Below are 18985 nucleotides of genomic sequence, written 5' to 3' on the forward strand. Positions count from 1 at the left end.
TATACCAATGCGTGTCTAGGTGGCACATTTTTTTTCTTTCTAATTTTGTATATATGGTCATAAATTCTAGAAGCCAATTTTCATGCAATCTGTTTAACATAAAAGGATAAATCATTTGGTAGATTCTGCCAGATAAATTAAACTATGTTGCAAGTGAAACTGACAAACTCATATGTTCTGGTGGTAGCACAACAATACTATGGCTGGGTTGCTGGATAGCTACACTGAGAATACATGCTAAGGAAAAAAATGTGCTTTTTTATTGCTGACATTTTCATTTACTACAAAAACTTCAGTTGACCATGACCCAAATATAATGTTTTCTTATTAACAAAGGTGAGAGACCTAACAGTTTTCATAAATCTTTATTACTACCTAAAATATTTTGATGCATTTTAACTATCATGTCTAGCAGAGGAAAGCTCAAGGCTATGATTCAGAAACTAGCTCCGTGTGTGTGCGTTTCTATATCAAATACTGTTAAAACATCTTTTCACTGAATTGACTTTTTTTCAATGATGTGATTTTAACATACCTTAAGGATAACCTCAAGTGACATATTTCTGTTACAAACCCTTGATTTAAGTGTCCTTTTTTATATTGAGTATGAAAACACATATCTAGTTTTTTAAAAGTAGTCTTTGCTCTTGAAGTGGTGAAGTTACATTTTATTTTTATTTTGAATCAGAGTTCTTAGACCACCTTAATAATCTGTGCATAATCATAACAGTCTAAGAGTGCTGATACGTAGTCAGTGCAGTCTAGGTGCTTTATTGATCTGCATCAATAACTTTATTTTATGTTTAATGCTTTTTATCTTTCATTTGGTAATTGGATAAGGCCTCAAGGAAATAAGTGCTTCTTTTTTCATTTGGTTGGCCAGCAACACTGTCTGATTAAGAGGGGCAAAATGACAAACTCAAGGCATCTTTTATTGCATTATACGATATCGCAATTTTGATTGTGAATGTCATCGTCTGAGCATAAAATGCAAAGGCAGGAACCTCGACAATTAAGTCCCATACACTTTGTATCCCAATGAAGGAGTTAAGTGTATACATGACATCCCTATTTTTAACTAAATCCAAAATTCATTGAATACTTTTTGCCCTCCTCTTGTATTTAAGAATAGGGAAGCCATTTACTAAAAGGTGCAAATTCCCCCAAAGTTGTATTGCAAATGCTTGAGAATATATACCCCACTCGGGAGTCCCCCGACCTGAAAGATAGCTAAGACAAGTCCTTACTGCCCTGTCAACACTGCTCCTTTTCTTATACCAAGTAAACATATGGTACCTGTTTTCTTCAGTCATGGAAGAGATTTTTGGGAGGGGATATGCATAAAAATGTAAAAGAATAAAGAAGAAATAAACATTTTAATTTCAGAGATATGGTCCAGTAAGGAAACATGTACACATTACTATGTGGTGTTCTATTGGAAGACCTTATCCCATATATCCCCCAAAATTTACCCAAAGCATTTTCTGGATATCGAGATAGACTTTTCTACCAAAGTACTGAGGAAAGGTTTGGTCAATTTAAACAGGAAAGTATATGCTTATTGAGGAAAAATAATTTGCTGTCAGATTAGTAGGAAACTGTTCCTTCTTAAGTGCATATACTCTAGGTCAGATTATATCATAAGTGACTATTTTACATATATTTCTATAACCATTATAACCATGCTTTAATCTGAGGAGCTTTTCTCCCCGGGCCTCCACTGAAAATGGACAACGATCCAGTTGGACTAGCCCGGTCAACAAATGTAAAATAAATAAATAAATAATACTACCAAATTTAATCAGCAAACTATGAATGTATGGAATTTCCATGATCAGGTCAATGGTTAGAATAACACATTCATCAACAAGCATCAGGGCTGTTGACTTTATCCTATGTAGAAATGAACTGTGAAACTAAGAAGATAATTTAGTAGCCTATTTAATGGCCCTGTTGCTAACAAGACTAGGGGTAGAGATAGAGGTTACCGCTGATGAGTTCTATTGCTCAACCAAAAAGGATCAGACAGACAACACTTGTAAGTATGCAGACTTGCAGTTATTGATAGAGAGCCGTGATTGAATTTATAAATTCAGCAGCGAATTGCATATGTTGCAATACTGCCCAATAAGTAACTCCAGTACAAGAATTCAAAGGCTTTTTCCAAATCTACAAACAGTACCATGGCTGATTACTGATCATGTTTAAAACCTTGAAAAAATAAGGCATACGGAACATGGGTGATCTGCACTGCTTCTCCACTTTCTTATACCTGAGAGTCCTAAATGAGTTCAGGCAGAACATAGTCCAGACTTTCAACAAGACTTTTAGTATACAATTTGTCTTCCATGTTGATTAGAGAGACCAGACTATAGTTCATTCTTATCCTTACTTGGCTTAGGTAGCACCGTAATATTAGATATCTTAGAAGATACACTTACGGATGAGGAGACTTGAAAAGAATGAATGAAAGAAACAAGTCAAGAGTGGCAAAAAGGGATTCTTAAGAGCTAAGTAAATCTCTCCATTAAGACCATATGGTCCCAAAGCATTACTTGTAAGTGTCATAGGTATAGTCCAACAAACGTCTTGTTTGGAGACAGGGTTCCAGGAATGCTTTCTCAAAAAAAGTTTTGACATCCTATGCATAGCAGTCACTGTCATCATATCTAATTAGCTGTGAATTTCTTAAATCTTTCCAAGAATTCTACAGTGCTGTCAAATATTTTGTTTATGCCAGTAGGAGATAAGACCAATTTCTCTTTGGAGGAATTTGTGGCAACAAGGATGATACTAGATCTTCTGCATAATTTCAACATATAAGCTAGCATTTTACCAGGCATATTAATTTCTGCTCAAAACTCAGCCACTGTGGATGCACAAGCCAGTGAATTTCTTTGTGCTGGTCCCAAGCCCAGATAAATGGGGAGGGTTGCGTCAGGAAGGACATCCAGTGTAAAATGTTGTCAAATCATACATGCCGACAACAGTACAGATGTACATACCGGATCGGTCGAAGCCCGGGTTAACAACAACCTCCACCAGTACTGTTGGCCAACAGGGTGCTGGTGGGAATTGGGCTACTGTTGGCCGAAGGAGGAGAAGAGGGGGAGGGCATGCCCGAATGCAGGTAAAGGCTAGGACTGTGACAGTGAGTTAGAACTTTGAATGTTGGCAGTATGACTGGTATAAGGAGAGAACTAGCTAATATGATGGTCAGAAGGAAGGTAGGTATATCATGTGTGCAAGAGACCAGATGGAAGAGGAGCAAGGCTAGGTGTATCGGAGGTGGGTTCAAATTGTTTTATCATGGTGTGGATGGGAGGAGAAATGGCATAGGGATTATCCTGAAGGAACAGCATGCTAAGAGTGTTTTGGAGGTGAAAAGAGTGTCAGATAGTGATGTTTATGAAGCTGGAAATTGATGGTGTAATGATGAATGTTGTTAGGGCATATGCTCCACAAGTTGGGTGTGCGATGGATGAGAAAGAAAAATTTTGGAATGAGTTGGATGAAGGGGTGATGACTGTACCCAAGGGTGAGAGAGTGGTGATTGGAGAAGATTTCAATAGGCATGTTGGTGAAGGGAACAGAAGGGATGAGGAAGTGATGGGTAGGTATGGTGTTAAACAAAGGAATGCAGAAGGTCAGATGGTAGTGGATTTTGCAAAAAGGATGGACATGGCTGTGTTGAAGACATATTTTAACAAGAGGGAGGAGCATAGGGTGACATACAAGAGTGGAGGAAGATGCACACAGGTGGATTATATCTTATGTAGAAGGGCCAGTCTGAAGGAGATTGGAGACTGTAAAGTGGTGGCAGGGGAAAGTGTAGTTAGGCAGCATAGGATGGTGGTTTGTAGGATATTAGTGATCAAGAAGAGGAGGAGGAGTGTGAGGGCAGCACCAAGGATCAAATGGTGGAAATTGAAAAAGGGTAATTGTGAGGTGGAGTTCAGGGAAGAGTTAAGACAGGCACTGGGTGGCAGTGACGAGTTACCGGATAGCTGGGTAACTACAGCAAAACTAGTAAGGGAGATGGCTAGAAAAGTGCTTGGTGTGACATCTGGAATGAGGAAGGAGAACAAGGAGACCTGGTGGTGGAATGAGGAAGTACAGCAGAGTATACAGAGAAAGAGGTTAGCAAAGAAGAAGAAGTGGGATTGTCAGAGAGATGAAGAAAGTAGACAGGAGTATAAGGAGATGAGGCGCATGGCAAAGAGAGAGGTGGTGAAGGCTAAGGATAAGGTGTATGAAGAGTTGTATGAAAAGTTAGACACTAAGGAGGGAGAAAAGGACCTGTACAGATTGGTTAGACAGAGGGACCGAGCTAGTAAAGATGTGCAGCAGGTAAGGGTGATAAAGGATAATGGGGGAAAAGTACTCACAAATGAGGAGAGTGTGTTGAGCAGATGGAAAGTGTATTTTGAGGGGCTGATGAATGAAGAGAATGAGAGGGAGAGAAGGCTGGATGATATGCAGAAGGTGAATCATGAAGTGCAGTGGAATAGCAAGGAGGAAGTAAGGATAGCTATGAAGAGGATGAAGAATGGAAAGGCTGTTGGTCCAGATGACATACCTGTGGAAGCATGAAGGTGTTTAGGTAAAACAGCAGTGGAATTTTTAACTAGATTGTTTAATGAAATCTTGGAAAGTGAGAGGATGCCTGAGGAATAGAGAAAAAGTGTTTCGGTACTGATTTCTAAGAATAAGGGTGATGTGCAGAGCTGTAGTAACTACAGAGGGATTAAACTGATCAGTCACAGCTTGAAGTTATGGGAAAGAGTAGTGGAAGCTAGGTTAAGAAGGGAGGTGATGATTAATGATCAGCAGTATGGTTTCATGCCAGGAAAGAGCACTACAGATGCGATGTTTGCTCTGAGAGTGTTGATGGAAAAGTACAGAGAAGGTCAGAAGGAGCTGCATTGTGTCTTTGTGGACATAGAGAAAACATATGACAGGGTGCCTAGAGAGCAGTTGTGGTATTGTATGAGAAAGTCAGGAGTGTCAGAGAAGTATGTAAGAGTGGTACAGGATATGTACAAGGGTAGTGTGACAGTGGTGAGGTCTGCAGTGGGAGTGATGGATGTGTTTAAGGTGGAGGTGGGATTACATCAAGGATCAGCTCTGAGCCCGTTCTTATTTGCAATGGTGATGGACAGGTTGACAGACAAGATTAGATAGGAGTCCCTGTGGACTATGATGTTTGCAGATGACATTGTGATCTGTAGTGAGAGTAGGGAACAGGTGGAGGAGACCCTGGAGAGGTGGAGATATGCTCTAGAGAGAAGAGGAATGAAGGTCAGCAGGACTAAGACAGAATACATGTGTCTGAATGACAGGGAGGATAGAGGAATGGTGAGGATGCAGGAAGTAGAGGTGGTGAGGGTGGATGAGTTTAAATACTTGGGATCAACAGCTCAGAGTAAGGATGAGTGTGGAAGAGAGGGAAAGAAGGGAGTACAAGCAGGGTGGAGAAGAGTGTCAGCAGTGATTTGTGACAGACGAGTACCAGTAAGAGTGAAAGTGAAGATCTACAAGAGGATAGTGAGACCATCTCTGTTATATGGGTTGGAGACAATGGCATTGACAAAAAGGCAGGAGTCAGAGCTGGACATGGCAAAGTTAAAGATGTTAAGATTTGCACTGGGTGTGACGAGGGTGGACAGGATTAGGAATAAGTATATTAGAGGGTCAGCCCAGGTTGGAAGGTTTGGAGACAAAGCCAAAAAGGCAAGATTACATTGGTTTGGACATGTGCTGAGGACGGATGCAGAGTATATTGGGAAAAAGATACTAAGGATGAAGCTGCCAGGTAACAGGAAAAGAGGAAGGCCTAAGATAAGGGTTATGGATGTGGTGAGAGAAGATATGCAGATGGTTGGTGTGACAGAGCAAGATGCAGAGGACAGGAAGAAATGGAAACAGATGATCCACTGTGATGGCCCCTAATGGGAGCAGCCAAAAGAAGAAAATTCCTTTCTGCCCAAAATTGTGAAGTAGCATGTTCTAATAAAAGGACGACAATTCCTTTCTAGATCTAAATTAAGCACTTGATGTGTTCTTTTTATATTTCTTAATTGTATCTGTTTTCTTGAAAACTTCCTGTTTACATTTATTACATCAATCTGAAAAGTTACCTTCATATGCAGCAATCTTGATCTGAAGAGAATTTATTGAAGAGTACATGACCCCAATGCATAAGTTTTAAGTTCAAAGTCTAGTGATTCTCACCATATATTGACTGGCATATTCCATAGTATTTTCCAACTGTTCAGTGATATCCATAATCAGCCCTTTATCTCATAAAATTAAATGGTTTATTCTCCATTTTCATCATTCTTGGGGAAGTTTTTGAGGGACTAAAGTAAGAGAGATTGTTTCATGATCTGAGTCAGGGACTACAATGACCCTAACATCTATAATGCAGTTAACTAAATTGGCCAAAGTTAGATAGAAGTCAGTTCTACGATCAGAGGTGCCCTGAGGGAAGTTATAGGAAACAAACAGTTTCTGAGAGTTTAACTACTCTCAACACATCATTCAAGGCCAAATGTGTACTATACTACTTAATAATTGTTTACACTTTCACTGGTATGTACTACAAGGATTACTTTTTTTCCGAATGGAGTTAGGAGAAATATTAAAGTCCCCATCTAAGATTTTTGCCAGCCCACCACCCTCCCACCCAATATTTATATTGTACTGTAAAAGCTCAATAAAATGAGGGGATCATCTTTATTAGGAAAATACACTGAGACACACATCCTTATACCCTCAGGAAAACAGGATATACCCAGAACCCTTCTTTGTTGTCTTTCCACAACCTGCTGTAATGAACTCCAGTTAAGAGATGCTATTACAACAAACAGCAAACATTTTTAGATTGTTAACCTAGACTACAGAGGAGATCAGCCTTTCCAAAAGAAGTTAAGACTCTTGTGTGAGTGTGTGTGTGTTAAAAAAGTTAAACATCGTAAAATGGTTAAACAGTTAAACAGATAAAATAAAAACACTAACAAAAAGGTATCCTTTATTCAGAGTAGCTCAGTACCCTGCTACAATGGTAACTTAAACAAAAACGTTAAAAATTGTAAAATGGTTCAAACAGTTAAACAGATAAAATAAAAAAACCCTAACTAAAAGGTATCCTTTATTCAGCATAACTCAGTACCCTGCTAGAATGGTCGCTTAAACATCAAGGTTAAAAACTGTAAAATGGCTCAAACGGTTAAACAGATAAAATAAAAATGCTAACTAAAAGGTATCCTTTAGTTTGCATAAGTCAGTGCCCTGCTACAATGGTAGCTTAAACAACAAGGTCCCATTAATTACTGCCACCAGCTGACTGAATTAGATTTTAACTGATACCTAGATGATGCAGCACAGATCTATTAAGTGTGAATCTGTAAAGTAAAGCCAATAAATAAAAAAAATATCAAGGTGCCAGATTAACAAATATGATCTCTTAAAAATCACTTAAGTTATTAGTCAGGCATACCTGGTTTGGAAGAGGATTTCTTAAATTTCATGAGCTAATCCATAGCTTACTTATTTGTGACTAACTTTAAAGATTTTTTAGAAGAAATGGATTCTGAGGAAGAATTAATGGTAGCCTCACTTATAGAATTCTGAGTCTTGATTCTCGTATTCACTTCCAAAGATCCACAGGTTAATAAGTCCATCGATTTGAAGGAAATCTTGCCCAAGGATTGTTTCATTAGTTAATTGAGGTTATTACCAGATTTGAAGTAAGTGAAGTCCCCATCTTTGAAAATTCCTCCTTCTATTGCATACTGACTCAGTGATATAGCTGCAGACTTTCCTGGGCCTATACATTTTAAGTGCATTGTGGGAAATATCATCTAAATCAATCAAATCAAAATCAAAATCATCAATCAAAATCTACAAACAGTACCATGGCTGGTTATTGATCATGTTTAAAACCCTGAAAAATAAGGCACACTGAACATGGGTGATCTGCACTGCTTCTCCCCTTTCTTATACCCAAAAGTCCTAAACGAGTTCAGGCAGAACATAGTCCAGACCTTCAACAAGACTTTTGGCATACAATTTGTCTTTCATGTTGATTAGAGAGACCAGACTATAGTTCATTCTTATCCTTACTTGGCTTAGGTAGTACCGTAATATTAGATATCTTAGAAGATACACTTATGGATGAGGAGACTTGAAAAGAATGAATGAAAGAAACAAGTCAAGAGTGGCAAAAAGGGATTCTTAAGAGCTAAGTAAATTTCTCCATTAGGACCATCTGGTCCCAGAGCATCAGTGCCATAGATATAGTCCAACAAACTTCTTGTTTGGAGACACGATTCCAGGGATGCATTCTCTTTAGCATATAGCACAAAAAATTTGACATCTTATGCATTGCAGTCACTGCCATCACATCTAATTAGTGGGGACTTTCTTAAATTTTTCCAAGAATTTTACAGTGCTGTCAAATATTTTGTTTGTGCCAGTAGGAGATAACACTAATTTCTCTTTGGAGGAATTTGTAGCAACAAGGATGATACTAGATCCACTGCATAATTTCAACCTATAAGCTAGGATTTTACGAGGCATATTCTTTCTGCCCAAAATTGTGAAGTAGCATAGGTTCATAGGTTCGTACTAGGCTATCAGCCCAAGGGCCTATGTAAACCTAGCAAACAAGGTTCTCTGGCTTACACCACCCAAGAAAGTTATTTTCCTGTGCCAGTGTCTAGCAGAGACACATAAGTAATCCCCGGGGTGTATTTCCTATTTCTCATCCACTCATCAAGATTTTTCTTGAAGAATGCTAATGAAGAACTTTGCTTGACATAGATGGGTAGCCTGTTCCAGAGTACGGGAAGTCTCTGGGACAGGAATCTATCCCTCCAGCATGTCCTGTTTATTGTGGTGACAAGGTTTAGGTCCCTAGAGCGTGCAGCTCGGATGGATTTGGATTTCTTTAGGTGTAGCATGTCCAACAGCTCTGGGTTTGACATAGTATTATATGTTGGGCAGAGATCACCTTGGAGGAGGTGATAAGAAACTAAGAGTAATGCTACTCAACGCCAGAAGTCTAAACCTCAAGATGCATGCACTCGAAACTCTCCTTAGCATGGAGAATATCGATATCTGTGCAGTAACAGAAACCTGGTTCAAGGCTCCCAAGAGCACCCCAGCACTACCAGGTTATACCTCATACCATGCTTTTCAGCCCCAAAACTTGGACCGAACCACAAAAGGAGGGAGAGTATCAATATTCGTCAAAGATACCCACACCTCCAGGTTGGTGGCACAGCACAAAGCATCAGAGACTATCCATGTGCAACTAACAGTGGGTAAAACTGCCATCCAGTTTATAGCCTGCTACAGACCACCCTCACAAACCCAGGAACCCCACTCGGCCTTCCTGAGAACACTGGAAAATATGAAGGTCTCTCCAAACACCATTATATTGGGCGACTTCAACTACCCAAATATAGACTGGGAGCATTACTCTAGCTCTAACACCCTAGCTCAAAGGTTCCTAGAAATTATAAACTCAAATGCTATGGAACAACTTGTTACCACTCCCACAAGAGGGGAAAACATACTGGACCTGATCATCACCAACATGGGGACTCTATGCTCCAGACCAGAAGTGTATCCCTCACTGGTAAGATCAGACCATAAACTAATCTCACTGGATATTCACACCCCAACCCCACCCCCTGCCCTGAAAACCACAGTGAAAAACTTCTCTAAAGCAAATTTCATACTCCTCAAAACCGAGGTGGAATCCTTCAAAGCCCCGGGCCTGTGGAAAATACGGCCCAGACTGCAGAATCCTTTATAAACGCATTCTATGAACACCTTCAGGAATGCATGGATCATGCAATCCCAAATAAAACCAAGACCCAATCCTCCAAAGGCAGACGTCCTGTCTGGTGGACCCCAGCCATAAACAAACTATACAATAGAAGGAGGAAGCTACTACATGATAGAGCAAAATCCCAAAAAGGGAAGGCATCTCTGATCAGTATTAGCAAAAAAATACGGGCACTCATAAACTCGTCTAAGGCCAGCATTGATAGAAAAATTGCACAGGACACTAAAGATAATCACAAGGCTTTCTTTAGTTATGTTAGGAACCTGGGTGGGAATTCCCAGATATGCTCAGAATTAGTCCAAAATGCCAAAAAATACACCGAACCCACAGACATTGCCAACATCCTAGCTGACAGGTTCAGTGCAAACCCCCCCCCACCACCAAAAGGGCAAATATCTATCCCAGCAGAGTGCTGCCCCCCTGACATCTCAGATGCTCAGGTAAGAGCCGCCCTCTCCAAAGCAAAAAACACAGCATCAATGGGACCAGACGGTGTCCCGGGCTGCATCCCACATGAACTCCAAGAAGAGCTAAACCCAAACATAAAACTACTGTTCAATCTCAGCCTTACTACAGGATATGTACCCAAAGAGTGGCGTACAGCAACAGTGTTCCCTTTCCACAAAGGTGGTGCCTCAATGGATCCTTGAAACTATCACCCCATAAGCCTGACTAGCTTGGTCTGCAAAGCTATGGAAAGGATCATCATGGACCTCATAAATAAAGATATTGGGGACCTACAGACACTGGATCCTACCCAGTTTGGCTTTGTTAAGGGCAGATCCTGCCTCTTAAACCTGGTCGATTTCTTTGAAACAGTCACCAAGGCCATTGACGAGGGGAAGGTGGTCCACACAGCCTACCTGGACCTCACAAAAGCCTTCGATACAATACCCCACTCATGCATTATAGATAAGCTCACCAGCTTAAATATAAGCTCCTATGTCACTAGATGGGTTGCAAACTGGCTCAAGGACATAACCCACATGGTTAGAATTGCTGGAGCCATGTCAGACTCCAAACCAGTTACAAGTGGCATCCCACAAGGCTCAGTCCTGGGACCTCTCTTGTTCGGTATATATTTCTCGGAGGTACAGGCCAACACGGAAGGACTATGGCTGATCAAGTTCGCAGATGACTGCAAACTGGGCGCCATAATTGACTCTCCAGCCAACACAAGCATCCTCCAAAAGGGCCTCATAGAAACAGACAACTGGTGCCAGAGCCATGGCTTCAAGCTAAACACCAAAAGGTGTATAGGCATCCCCTTTGGCAAAAACAAAGTGCCCACAAATTACCACATAGGTGGTAATCTATTAAGTACAGAAGAAGTAATTAGGGACCTGGGGACCCAAGTTGATAGCAATCTCTCATTTGACAACCACGTGGCCAAAGTGGTTAGAAAAACATTTTATATAGCCCACCTAATCATGAAGGGATTCACATCTAGATCAGGGGAGGTCATCGTGCCTCTTTACTCATCCCTCATCAGGCCCATAATTGAGTACAATGCCCCTTTTGGGATGTACCTTACCAGACACCTGCAGCAACTGGAAAGACCCCAAAAGTACCTCACCAAGAGGATCAAAGGGCTCAAACAGATGCCATATACTGCCTGGTTAAAGAAACTCCAGCTCTACTCAGTGTCATGCCGCCTGCTCACAGGCGATCTGTGCCTGATGTATAAAGCCTTGTCCAACCTGGAATTAATGGACATGCTGCACCTCAGAAAATCCAAATCCCATCGAAATAAATAGGACATGCTGGAGGGACAGATTCATAACCCAGAGGCTTCCTTCACTCTGGAATAAAATCCCAGTCCAGGTTAGGCAGAGTCCCTCATTGACTCTCTTCAAGAGGAATCTTGATGAGTGGATGGGAGATCATAGGTTTACTCCGGGTATCACTTCCATGTCACTGTTAGACAGAGGCACAGTATACTAACCTCGAAAAAGGGCATAACAAAATTAATTTAAAATGGGTGGCGAAAGCCAAACACACTCTGGCTAGGCTTATAAATGCCCTAGGGCAGATAGCCTAGTATGAACCTATGAACCTATGAACATATATGCTACAGAGTAAAGCTGGAGTTTTTTGAGGCAGTCAGTGTAGGGCAAATTTTTTGAGGCCAGTAATCCTCTTTGTGAGGTACTTTTATGGCCTTTCCAGCTGCTGCAGATGTCTTGTGAGGTACATTCCAAAACGGGCGTTGTACTCTATAATGGGTCTAATGAGTGTCAAGTAGAAAGGAACAATGACCACTTTTTTCCTGGATGAGAACCCTTTTATGATGACGTGTGCCACGTAGAAGGACTTCCAGACTACTGTGGCAATGTGACTATTAAAAGAGAGACTACTGTCCACCTGGGTTCCAAGGTCTCATCATGCATTCGGTGTTAAGTAAATTGCTGCCTATGTGGTAGTTTATGGGTGCAGAGTTTTTACCAAAGGGGATGACACTGCACTTTTTGGCATTGAGCTTGAGGTCATGGCTCTGACACCAGGCATCTGTCTCAGTGAGGTCCTTCTGAAGAATGTCCGCATCATTAGGGGACTTGACTATGGCTCCTAGTTTGCAGTCATCTGCAAACTTCATTAGCCAGAGGCCTTCTGTGTTAGCCTGTACTTTAGAGTAGTAGATACCAAACAGGAGAGGTCCCAGGACGGAACCCTTTGGTACTCCACTTGACACTGCTTTGAGGTCAGATTTGGAGTCTGCAACCATTACAGTGTGGGTTCTGTCAGTGAGCCAGTTGGCAACCCATCTTGTGACGTATTGATTTATACCTAGTTTACTGAGTTTAGCTATAATTCCAGAATGGGGGATGGTGTCGAAAGTCTTGGTGAGGTCAAGATAGGCTGTGTGAATCACCTTACCCTCATCTACGGCTTTGGTGACTGCCTCAAAGTAGCCAATCAGGTTCTGGGGGCATAATCTGCCTTTCACAAACCTGAACTGGGTGGGATCCAGAGTTTGGAGGTTACCAATGTCTTTGATTAGGAGTTCCATGATGATATGTTCCATGGCCTTGCAGACCAGGCTCGTCAGGCAAATAGGTTGATAGTTCCTGGGAACAGTGGTGGCTCCCCCTTTGTGGAGTGGGATAATTGCTGTGCACCATTCAGTGGGCACAAAGACTGATGTAAGGCTATTATTTAACATGGTGCTTAAGTGGGGAGCCAGTTTGTTCTGAAGTTCATGTAAAATGCAGCCTGGGATGTTGTCCAGTCCCACGGATGCTGTGTTTTTAGCTTTAGATAGTGCAGCTTTTACCTGCATAGTTGTGATTACAGGGACTCTGCATTCTTCCTGTATAGATATTGACCCTTTAGGGGGTGAGAGGGGGGTAAAGTTAGCACTGAACCTATCTGCCAGGATCTTGGCAATATCAGTTGGTTCTGTAATTTTCATGCCTTTGTGCTGTAACTGAGAGCAGATATGGGTGTTGCCATCGAGATTCTTGACATTGCTATATAATGCTTTGTGGTTGTCCTTGGAATTAGTGGCAATTTTGTTTTCGTAGCTAGCTTTGGAGGATCTTATAAGGGATCTCAGCTTCTTACTGAGGCTGACCAGGGAGCTCCTCCACTCATGGGATTTTACTCTCTTTTGCAACAGTTTCTTCCTTCTGTTGTACAGTTTGTTTATGGCAAGGGGCCATCAGATTGGCCTCCTTTTTTTGGAGGATAGCGTCTTGGTTCTGTTTGGGATAGCACGATCCATGCACTTGTGTAAGTGCTTATAGAGTACATTTGTGTAGGATTCAGCAGTTTTAACTGTACTGTCCATCTGCATGGGTGTCATTAAGTTGCATGTCATGTTCCAATAAAAGGATGAGACTTATTTTCTAGATCTAAATTAAGCTCTTGATGTGTTTTTTCCTTACACTTCTTCATTGTATTGGTTTTCTTGAAAACCTCCTGTTTACATTTATTACATCAATCTGAAATCTTAGCTTCATATGCAGCAATCTTGATCTGAAGAGAATTTAATAAAGAATACATGACCCCAATGCATATGTTTTAAGTTCAAAGTCTAGTGATTCCCAGCATATCTTGACTGGCATAATCCAAAGTATTCTCTAACTTTTTAATGATACCAAGAATCAGCCCTTTATCTCTTAAATGAAATGGTTTATTCTCCATTTTCATCATTCTTTGGGAAGTTTTTGAGGGACTAAATTAAGAGGGATTGTTTCATGATCTGAGACAGGGACTGCAGTGACCTTAACATAAGTAATGCAGTAACCAAATTGGCCAAAGTTAGATAGCAGTCACATCTACCATCAGAGATGCCCTGAGGGAAGTTATAGGAAACACACTGTTTCTAAGGAATTAAATATCCCCAAACACATCATCCAAGGCCAAATGTGTACTATCCTACTTAATAATTGCATTTTCACTGTTATTAACTACAAGGATTATTTCTATTTCGAATGGAGTTAGGAGCAATATTAAAGTCCAACTAAGAATATTTTTGGCAGCCCCCCCCCCCCCAATATTTATATTGTACTGAAAAAGCTCAATAAAAAGAAGTGATCATCTTTATTAAGACAATACACTGAGACACTCATCCATATACCATCAAGAAAAGAGGATATACCCAGAACCCTTTTCCTTGTTTTTCCACAACCTGCTGTAATAAACTCCAGTTAGGGGATGCTATTACAACAAACAGCATATTGTTTTAGATTTTTAATCTAGACTACAGATGAGATCAGCCTGTCTAAAGAAGTTAAGACTTGTGTATGTGTGAGTGTGTGTGTTAAAAAGCTAAACCTTGTAAAATGGTTCGAACAGTTAGATAGAACAAAAACACTAACTAAAATGTATCCTTTATTCAGAGTAACTCAGTACCCTGCTACAATGGTAGCATAAACAAAAATGTTAAAAACTGCAAAATGGTTCAAACAGTTAAACAGATAAAATAGAAAACACTAATTAAAAGGTATCCTTTATTCAGTGTAATTCAATACCCTGCTACAATGGTAGCTTAAACAACAAGGTTAAAATATGTAAAATGGTTCAAACGTTTAAACAGATAAAATAAAAATGCTAACTAAAATGTATCCTTTACTCTGCATAACTCAGTGCCCTGCTACAATGGTAGTTTAAACAACAAGGTCCCCTTGATTACTGCCACCAGCTGACTGAATTAGATTTTAACTGATACCTAGATGATGCAGCACAGATCTATTAAGTATGTATCTGTAAACTAAAGCCAATAGAAGACAATAGCAAAGTGTCAGATAAACAAATATGATCTCCTAAAAATCACTTAAGTGGTTGGTAAAACCAACCTGGTTTGGAGAGGGTTCTTAAATTTCATGAGCTAATCCATAGCTTACTTATTTATGGCTAACTTTAAAGATGTTTTAGAAGAAATGGATTCTGAGAAAGAATTAATGGTAGCCTTACTTATAGAATTCTGAGCCTCGATTCTCGTATGCACTTCCAAAGATCCACAAGTTGATAAGTCCATTGATTTGGAGGAAATTTTGCCAAATGATTGTTTTGTTAGTTAGTCCAGGTTATTAACCGATTTGAAATGTCAGGTCCCCATCTTTTACAATTCTTCTTCTATTGCACACTGACTCAATGCTTTAACTGCAAACTTTTGGGGTCCTATACATTTTTAAGTGCATTGTGGGAAATATCATCTAAATCAATCAAATCAAAATCAACAAACAGTATCATGGCTGGTTAATGATCATGTTTAAAACCTTGAAAAATAAGGCACACGGAACATGGGTGATCTGCACTGCTTCACCCCTTTCTAATACCTGAAAGTCTTAAATGAGTTCAAGCAGAACATAGTTCAGACCTTCAACAAGACTTTTATCATAAAATGTGTCTTCCATGTTGATTAGAGAGACCAGACTATAGTTCATTCTTATCCTTACTTGACTTAGGTAGCACCATAATATTAGATATCTTAAAAGATACATTTATGGATTAGGAGAATTGAAAAGAATGAATGAAAGAAACAAATCAAGCATGGTGAAAAGAGATACTTAAGAGCTAAGTAAATCTCTCCATTAGGACCATCTGGTCCCAGAGCTTTACATGCAAGTTTCATAGATATAGTCCAACAAACAGCTTGTTTGGAGATGGGGTTTCAGGAATGCATTCTCTTTCACATATAACACAAATGTTTTGACATCCTATGCATAGCAGTCACTGCCATCATATCTAATTAGTTGGGACTTTCTTAAAATTTTCCAAGAATTTTACAGTGATGTCAAATATTTTCTTTATGCCAGTAGGAGATAAGACCAATTTCTCTTTAGAGGAGCATGTGGCAACAAGGATGATACTAGATATTCTGCATGATTTCAAAATATAAGCTAGCATTTTACCAGGCATATTCCTTTCTGCCCAAAATTGTAAACAAGCATGTTATCATAAAAGGATGAAACTTATTTTCCAGAGCTAAATTAAGCTCTTGATGTGTTTTTTTATATTTCTTCATTGTATCTGTTTTCTTGAAAACCTCCTGTTTACATTTATTACATCAATCTGAAGTCTTAGCTTCATATGCAGCAATCCTGATCTGAAGATAATTTATTGAAGAATACATGACCCCAATGCATATGTTTTAAGTTCAGTGTCTAGTGATTCCCACGATATCTTGACTGGCATATTCCAGAGTATTCAGCAACTATTTAATGATACCATAAAATTAAATAGTTAATTTTCCATCTTCATCATTCTTTGGGAAGTTTTTGAAGGACTACATTGAGAGTGATTGTTTCATGATTTGAGTCATGGAATGCAATTACCTTAACATCTGTAATGCAGTAACTAAATTGGCCAAAGTTAGCTAGCAGTCAGTTTTACAATCAGATATGCCCTGAGGGAAGTTATAGGAAAAAAAATGTTTGAAGGATTAACTACCCCCAACAAATCATCCAAGGGCAAATGTGTACTATCCTACTTAATAACTGTATACACTTTCACTGTTATTCACTACAAGGACTACTTCTATTTTGAATGGAGTTAGGAAAAATATTAAAGTCCCCATTTAAAAAGATTTTGCCAGCTCCACCCTCCCCAATATTTATATTGTATTGAAAAAGCTGAATCAAAAGAGGGGATCATCTTTATTAAACAATACACTGAGACACTCATCCATATACCCTCAAGAAAAGAGGATATACCCAGAAACATTATTCCTTGTTTTTCCACAACCTGCTGTAATAAACTTCAATTAAGAGATGCTATTATAACAAACAGCATACTTTTTAGATTTTGAATCTAGACTACAGAGATCAGCCTTTTCAAAAGAAGTTAAGTGTCATAGGTGTGTGTGTTAAAAAGTTAAACTTCGTGAAATGTTTCAAACAGTTAAACACATAAAAAATGTATCCTTTATTCAGAATAACTCAGTACCCTGCTACAATTGTAGCTTAACAACATAGCTTAACAACAAGGTCCCCTTGATTATTGCCACCATCTTATTGAATGAGATTTTAACTGATATCTAGATGATGCAGCACAGATCTATTAAGTATGTATCTGTAAAGTAAAGCTGATAAGACAACAGCAAGGTGTCAGATAAATATGATCTCCTATAAATCACTTACATTATTTGTCAGGCTTACCTGGTTTGGAGAGCTTTTCTTAAATCTCATTAGCTAATCCATAGTTTAGTTATTTGTGACAGACTTTAAAGATACTTTAGAAGAAATTGATTCTGAGGAAGAATTAGTGGTAGCCTCACTTATAGAATTCTGAGTCTTGTTTCTCGTATTCACTTCCAAAGATCCACAATTTGATAAGTCCATTGATTTGGAGGAAATCTTGCTGAACAAATTGTTTCATTGGTTAATCCAGGTTATTACTCGATTTGAAATAGGTCAAGTGGCAATCTTTTAAAATTCCTTCTTCTGTTGCACACTGACTCAATTGTTTAGCTGCAGAGTTTCCTGGGCCTATATATTTTTAAGTGCATTGTGGGAAATATCATCTAAATCAATCAAATAAAAATCATCAGTCGAAATTTACAAACAGTACCATGGCTGGTTACTGATCATGTTTAAAATTTTTTGAAAAATAAGGCATACAGAACATAGGAGATCTCCACTGGTTCTCCACTGTCTTATACCTAAGAGTCCTAAATGAGTTCAGGCAGAACATAGTCCAAAATTCAACAAGACTTTTAGCATACAATATGGCCTCCAAGTTGATTAGAGAGACATGATTATAGTTCATTCTTATCCTTACTTGGCTTAGGTAGCGCTGTAATTTTAGATATCATAGAAGATACATTCATGAATGAGGAGACTTAAAAAGAATTAATGAAAGAAATAAGTCAAGAGTGGCAAAAATGGATACTTAAAAGCTAAGTAAATCTCTCCATTAAGACCATCTGGTCCCAGAGCATTACTTGTAAGTGCCACAGATATAGTTCAACAAACTTCTTGTTTGGAGATGGGGTTCAGGAATGCATTTTTTTAGCATACAGCACAAGAGTTTTGACATCATATGTATAGCAGTCACTGCCATCATATCGAATTAGTTGGGACTGTATTAAAGTTTTCCAAGAATTTTACAGTGCTGTCAAATATTTTGTTTATGCCGGTAGGAGATAAGACCAATTTCTCTTTGGTGGAATTTGTGGCAACAAGGATGATACTAGATCTTCTGCAGAATTTCAAACATATAAGCTAGCATTTTACAAGGCATATTCCTTCTGCCCAAAATTGTGAAGTAGCATGTTCTAATAAAAGGATGAGACTTCTTTTCTAGATCTAAATTAAGCTCTTGATGTGCTTTTTCTTATATTTCTTCTTTGTATCCATTTTCTTGAAAACCTCCTGTTTACATTTATTACAGCAATCTGAAATTTTAGCTTCATATGCAACAATCTTGATCTAAAGAGAATTTAATAAAGAATACATGACCCCAATGCATATGTTTTAAGTTCAAAGTCTAGTGATTCCGAGCATATCTTGACTGACATAATCAATCTACAACTGTTTAATGATACCAAGAATCAGCCCTTTATCTCATAAAATGAAATGGTTTATTCTCCATTTTCATCATTCTTTGGGAAGTTTTTGAGGGACTAAGTTAAGAGAGATTGTTTCATGATCTGAGCCAGGGAATGCAATGACCTTAACA

Source organism: Protopterus annectens, chromosome 4.part0 (genome assembly GCF_019279795.1).
Source record: "Protopterus annectens isolate FY-2018-M chromosome 4.part0, PAN1.0, whole genome shotgun sequence".
NCBI lineage: Eukaryota > Metazoa > Chordata > Ceratodontiformes > Protopteridae > Protopterus > Protopterus annectens.